This window comes from Sorex fumeus, unplaced genomic scaffold (genome assembly GCF_029834395.1).
Source record: "Sorex fumeus unplaced genomic scaffold, SorFum_2.1 ptg000082l, whole genome shotgun sequence".
NCBI classification, from domain to species: Eukaryota; Metazoa; Chordata; class Mammalia; order Eulipotyphla; family Soricidae; genus Sorex; species Sorex fumeus.
The window spans coordinates 1,046,117-1,052,500 of NW_026606139.1; the positions used below are offsets into that span (position 1 = coordinate 1,046,117).

The 6,384-nt window shown below is 64.9% G+C and overlaps 1 protein-coding gene across 1 annotated transcript in view; it reads right to left on the reverse strand.

Moving 5' to 3' along the window:
* The window catches only part of SLC6A9 (solute carrier family 6 member 9), a 30,670-nt gene extending 26,955 nt beyond the window's left edge, over positions 1–3,715 (reverse strand). The window contains exon 1 of the mRNA XM_056130968.1: positions 3,451–3,715. The gene's annotated coding sequence lies outside the window, so the exon portion shown is untranslated. The remainder of the gene's footprint in view (positions 1–3,450) is intronic.
* Between the last annotated feature and the right edge of the window lie 2,669 nt (positions 3,716–6,384).

Here is a 6,384-nt window from a genome sequence, read left to right on the forward strand (position 1 = left end):
TATTTTAGGCTCTACAAGTCCACATGTCCCACCCCTCCAATGCATTCATCTCCAAAGCCCTAAGGCCGGAAATGGAGCTTGGCAGTAGAGCACTCGCTTTGATGGTACGGGTGAGGCCCAGGTTCAGTCCCTAGCACCGTAAAAACAAAACAAAACAAAACCAAAACACACCAGCAAACCCAAACCCAACCAAAAGAAATGATTCTTCACCGCCAACAGGGTAAGCCCGAACTGCCGAGCGGGCTGGTAAGGCTGGCCCAATTCTATTACTTATTCCACAAATACGTATATCGCTGTCTTGCTGTGTTCCAAACTCACGTGAGGCACCAAGAACTCATGAGTCTCAGTTCCCTAACACACGCAGGCAGAGCTGAAGAGTCAGACCTGCCCACTGTTAAGCCAGAGCGAAAGGTGTGAAGGAGCAAAGTCTCCCCAGGTACCGGGAGGACATCCCTGGGGAAGGAAGGTTTCGGGGACACGGGGGTTGATCTGGCTGTATGTCAACAGCGGAGAGAGAACTTCAGGTCAATGAAACCATATGAGCCAAGAACCAACCTAAGTTTAAGCTGGGGAGAGTGGCCCAGGTTGAAGGCGGGCAGAGCAAGCAGGCCCGGGCCTTCGAGACCCTAGGTCTGGCTGTGGTTTAGGGGCCACAACCAGCAGGACTGCAGGGGCCACTCATGCTCTGGTGACAGGGATGCTCCCAGCTTGGTGCCTAGGCGACCACGAGGTGCCGGGGCATGGAAAACCTCCCAGGCCCAATTGTGCTTTTCTTTCTCCTTCCTGTGGAGCGAGAACCTGAGTGAAGGAGGGCAGAAGAAAGAAGCTGAGTTCAGGCAGGGCAGTCAGGGGTGTAGGAGGGCCGAGCAGAAGGGTGAGCGTGAGGTGGGAAGAGCACACAGAAGTGAGCAAGACATCAGAGGCAATATTGACAGAACTGGGCTAGGCAGATGGGACATGGGGTGGGGGGGGGTCTCTCAGACCCAGAGCCCGAAAGCCGGGCCTGCTGCTGGTCTGGAGTGGAAGAGATAGTGGGGGGGGGGTGCTGCCTGCCCCCCTCCCTCCCAGGAGTATATGGATACAAAGTCCTGTTAGAGTCTGTTTGTCTTTCTTTGCCCCCAAACAGATCAATTTGGGGGGTGGGGGCAGGTGGACGGGGGGGGGGGGTCCAACTGATCGTGTTCAGGGGACCCCATGGTGCTGGATATTAAACAGGGGTCTGCTGCATGCAAGGCAGGTGCCTTTACCCCTGGCCAGTCACTCTGAGGGGTTATGGGGCCAAACCCTGGGGTACTCCTGGGGGTGGACAGTGCCGGGCTCCTTCCCTGCCTTCACAGTCCTCACAGTTTCGCAGAGAGGGAGAGGGAAGGTACACTCCCCATGCACTGGACGGAGGGGTGGGAGCAGGGGAGGGGCCTTAGCTCAGCCTGGGAGTCAGGTGGATGACCTGTGGCTACCTGCTGCCACCTGTGGCCTTCGGTGGCCACCTGTGGCCCCTGCAGCCTGAGGGACTAGTCAGCACTCCCAGAGGGCTCTGCCTTCATGTCTTTGCTCAGACGATTTTCTGTTCCTTGAGCAATTCCGTCCTCATTTCCACCCGCTTATACCCTACCCATCCTCAAAACCGGCTCCAGAGCCTTTATCTTCAAGAAACCGCCCTTGGCAGGCCCAGTTGCAATCCATCTTTCTGCGGAACCCCCGGAGCATCTCGTGGCCAGCTAGTTAGCAGGCTCGTCACATGCGGCACTGCGGCAAGGCTCCTGTGTCTGGCTCCCCACCCGCTGGCCAGCTCTCGGAGCAGAGGGGTGACTGTTCTGTGTCCGCAGCTGGGCGCGGAGGGGTTATCATCACAGTCGCAGTGGAGGCCGACCAAGGGGGCGTTTTCTCTGCGGCCCTTGTAAACATTTGGGCATGCTCCGTGTCGCGCCTTGGTCCCTTCTAAGCACCAACCCCCTCACCCCCTCCTCTCATCTTCCCTGGGACTCAGGGGGCCCTAGGAAGGCTCTTTAACCTCACTTGTCCTTTCTCTTCTGCACCCTCCCGCAGCCTTTATCCTCTAGGGCCCGCAGCATCCGGTAATGTCTCTGCAAAGCAACAGACCCCCAACACACACACACACACACACGCACACACCCTCCCGCTTTGCGGACCAGCTGTCAGCAGAGCGCGGGCGAGGCGGCTCCTTTAAGAGTGACCGGCGGGGGGCGTGGCTTGCGGCGAGCAGGCCCGAGAGGGGGCGCGGCTCCTTTAAGAAGGCGCCGGCGGACTGCGGGGAGGCCCGGGAGACCGGCGGGCGGGCAGGGGCGCGGCCGCGCCGGGAGCTGCGGCCCCGCCCCGCGCGCCCCGATTCCTCGAAGCGGGGCGCGTCCGCCCTAATCGGGGGTGCGCGGCGTGTGCGTGTGTGTGCATGTGCGTGTGTGTGTGTGTGTGTGTGCGCGCGCGCGCCGGGCGTTACATCAGCCGCCACGTGTGGGCCTCCCAGCTGGCGTGGAGGCGGCGGCCCCGCCCCCGGCCCCTGCGGTGGAAAAGTACCGGGGCGCCGGGGTCCCCGCCCCCGGCCCCGCCCCCGGCCCCGGCCCCGGCCGCGCCGGCCCCTCCCGGGCCCCGGGGCGACCCCCCGCCCGGCCGGCCGGCCGCCCGCGGGCGCCAGGCCCCTGCCCGCCCCTGCCCGGCCCTGCCCGGCCCTGCCCGGCCCTGCCCTCACCTGCGCCCGCGCCGCTGGAGGCGCCTGCCGGGGGTCGCGGGTCCCCGCCCCCCGCAGCCCCCCGGACCGCCCCCGCCGGCACCCCAGCCCAGACCCGGGGCCGCGGACAAAGAGAGCCCGCGGGCGCGGGACCCCGCTCGGGGCGGCGGGGTGGGCGCGCAGACAGCGGGAGGCGGCCAGGCCGGCCCAGCTGCGGGGCGCGGGGATGCTGCGAGCCCGCACGCCGCCCCCGGCCCCCGCAGGGCCCCCCGGCGCCCCGGACGGACCGTGACACGCCGCGGTTCCGGGGCCACCCGCGCGGCCCTGGGCGCCCGCCGCCCCCGCCCGAGCTAGCGTCGGCACGCAGCGCCCCCCCCATCCCGCCCCTAAAAATGCCAACAACCCCCCAGCACACACACACACACAGACACACAGACACACACACACACACACAGACACACACACACGCGCGCGCGCGCGCCGCCGTTCCCGCCCGCTGCAGCTCCCGGGTGACAGCGGTGACACCCAGACGCGCGCACCTACCCCGACCTTTGCGGCGAGACAGGCATCCCCGTTGCGTGCACCCACACTCGTACCCACGGATGCCCGCATGCATGCGCGAGCGCACTCACACACGCGCGCACACACACACACAGACACACACACACGCGCGCGCACACACGCACGCACGCCGGTCCCGGGGCTCAGCGGCCAGGCGGACCGACCGACCGGCCGGACGCCGCGGGCCCGCAGCCCCCCTCACCTACCATGCTGCAGCCCCCGGCCCGGGCGTGCTGGGTCCGCACCGCGGTGCGCCCAGGTGGCTCTCTTAAAGGGAAAGTTGCATCAGCCTCCGGAGGCTCCGAGCCGCTGCGAGTCCGCCCGCCCCGCCGCGCCACTCGCGGCTCCCCGGGAGCTTGTTGTGTTTTGGCTTCGGGGAGGCGGGGGCCAAGAGTTCGGAGAAAGTTTGGAGAGTGGAGACGGCCCGGGAGTGCTCGCCAAGTCCCTCCCCTGCCCCGACAGCTCCCCTGGCCGTCCTCCTCCCCCTTCTCTCGGCTCATCCCCACCCCGCTGGCCGACTTCTCTGGCTCCTCCTCCCAGGGAATAAAATTACAAGTCGCTCCAGCTTTCGGGTGATTGATCCCCCCACCCCCGCCGCCCCCCGCGGACCCCAGGGAGTGGGCTCCACAAAGGACATCCCCCCTTCCCTTCCCCCTCCTTGGCCCCTGCCTCCCTGCCCTCCAGCCAGCTGGGGTCTTGGGGAAAGAGACTTGGGTCCCTTTGGGCTAGGCTGGATGGAAGCCAGAGGGCGGGGGGCGCTTTGGGGGGCTGGGGCTGAAGTTAGCCCGCCAGGCCGCGGCCTTCTGCGCCTGCGTTCCCCCTGGAGAGGCGTCAGAGCAAATTCCATTCCCATCGGAGCTGCACCGCTAGGGAATGTGGGCACAGCTGGGCAAGGCCTGGGTTCTACACCTCCCAGCTGGAGGGCAGAGGGCAGTGCGTTCTCAGGGGTCCGCCTCTGGCCACTTGGTGAGCCCTGCAAAGGCCCTGGGTTTCAGAGGCTGCCACGCCAAGCCGGCCCAGAGTCCTCCCTGGGGGACAGACCCGGGCTCCCAGCCCCGCTGCAGGAGCGCGTTGGAAGGAAGGAATATCGCGGAGCCTCAGTTTCCCCCAACAGTGAAAGGGGGCAGGCGTGCTGCTGCCTTACTCCCGTCGAAGCCTGGAGGGAACGGGCGGACCTGCGTAGGCTCCCGCGGCGAGGGCCGCCCCCTCTCCCGGAGACCCTGGCGGCCCTACCCTACCTAAGTGGAGCGCTGGCCTGGGAAGGCTGCTGGCCTCTGCACCCGGGTCCTTTCCTTGCTGCTGCCGTCTGGACAGGAAACCAGTGTGATTTGTCCTTGGTGACAGCCAGCCTCCCGGGCCGGTGCACATGTGGCCGCACGCGGTCCCCGGAGGAGTGCAGTTTCAGCCTGCGAACTGAGCACCGCATCTTGCCCCCTGCGGAGCACGTGGCTCCGCACAGCCTCTGGGGAGGGGCCTGGGGCCGGAAGACACAGTGGTCTCATCGCTGACCCTTTGCCTTGTCACTCTGTGCCCCCAGGACCTCACATGTTTCCTGTGAACAAATTGCAGTGTGTGTCTATGTGTGTGAATGTATGGGTATATGAGAGTGTGTGTGTGTGTGTGTGTGTGTGTGGTGCGTGGGTAAGTGTGCATGCGAGTGTGGATATGAAGGGATGGGTGTGTGAGTGTGTGTGTGAATATGTAGATGAGTGTGTGGGTATGTGGATGTGCGTGTGTGTGTTTGTATATTTTTGTGTGTATGTGAGTTTAGGTGTGTATGTGTGTGAGTCTTTTTATGTCTGTATGAGTGTGTGTTTACATGTGTACGTGTTTATGTGCAGGAGTATGTGTGTGTGTTCACGTGTGTGTGGGTTTATGTGCATGTGTGTGTACATACTCGAGCCAGCAGCTCTGTGAGTGTGGAGTGTGTCCTGCTGCAGGGATGGACAAGTCTGTCCCAGCCTACTTTGCCTCTTCGGCCAGGACACACATTCTATCTCTGGTGGGCCCTCCTCCGCCTCCCCTTCCCGCCCTACAGGCCCACCAGCGGGGTGGCAGAAGGCTGCTGGAGCTGGTGATGTGGTGGGCGGGGGACTGGAGAGAGGGTGGGACCCTGCCCTTCTTCCCCTCGAAGCAGGCCTTAGGGTGGGGCAGGCCAGCCGGGAGGGCTCCGAGAAGCGGGTGGATACCCAGGCTTCAGCCCTTTGAGAGCCTCACTGGAGGAGAAGGTGCGGGACCAACCTAGGCGTGGCATGCAGGGGCAGCCGGACACTGTGGCCCAGAGACAGGCGCCTTCTCTGGGGAGCAGGGGCAGCTGGACGGGCTGCCTCTGAGGGTTTGCCAGAGGAGCGATGCCTGTCTGATGTGCAGGAGCCAGGGTACGGAGGGCACGTCTCACCCACCTTGGTCCGGAGCGTGTTCGCAGCCGTGCCGCCAGCTGAGCCCACGGAGGAACTCGGGAGAGAGACTCTGCTCTGAGGTGGCGGCTCTTTTCCAACCAGAACGAAGCCCCAAAGGGAGACAGGTCTGGCCTAGCCCAGGTCAGCGTGGGGATGGCCTTTGTAGCTGACAGGGAGCAGGCCCCTGGGTGGAGAAGGGCATGGCCAGCCCGACCAGGTCGCAGTGGGGGCAGGAGGAGGGTCAGGCGTAGGGACAAACAGGAGGACCCAGAGAGTCAGACATCCCGCCGCTGTCCTGCCTCTTCCTGGAGCGGGCAGCGGAGGGCAGGCTGCCAGTGGGCCCCACCCGCCGTGGACGAGGGCGGTCTCAGGAGCCTCCAGTTACAGGGCTATTTCCTGGGAGGGCTGAACCCCCAGTGCGTAGCGCTTCCTCCTTTGCGGTTCCCAGCCGGCAGGATCCAGGCGCCTCAGTGGGCAGGGTCTAGTTAGGTGCCTGTCTGCTGGCCGTGCGGGCCAGGCGGGCTTTAGGCCACTCTGGAGGGTGCTGGAATTGCCGGCAACCCTGGTCACCGGGCTGTTGAGAGGCCCTGCTGAGAAGCTGGAGGGAGGGTGGACATGGCTCTGCGGTCTGGACTGACCAGTGGTCTCACTTCCTCGGAGCTGTCTCAGGAGCCCAGGAGCATTCTGGGGTTGCTGGCTGGGGTGTGTCTTCCTTGAGCCCTGAGCCCAGCGGTGGGTGCC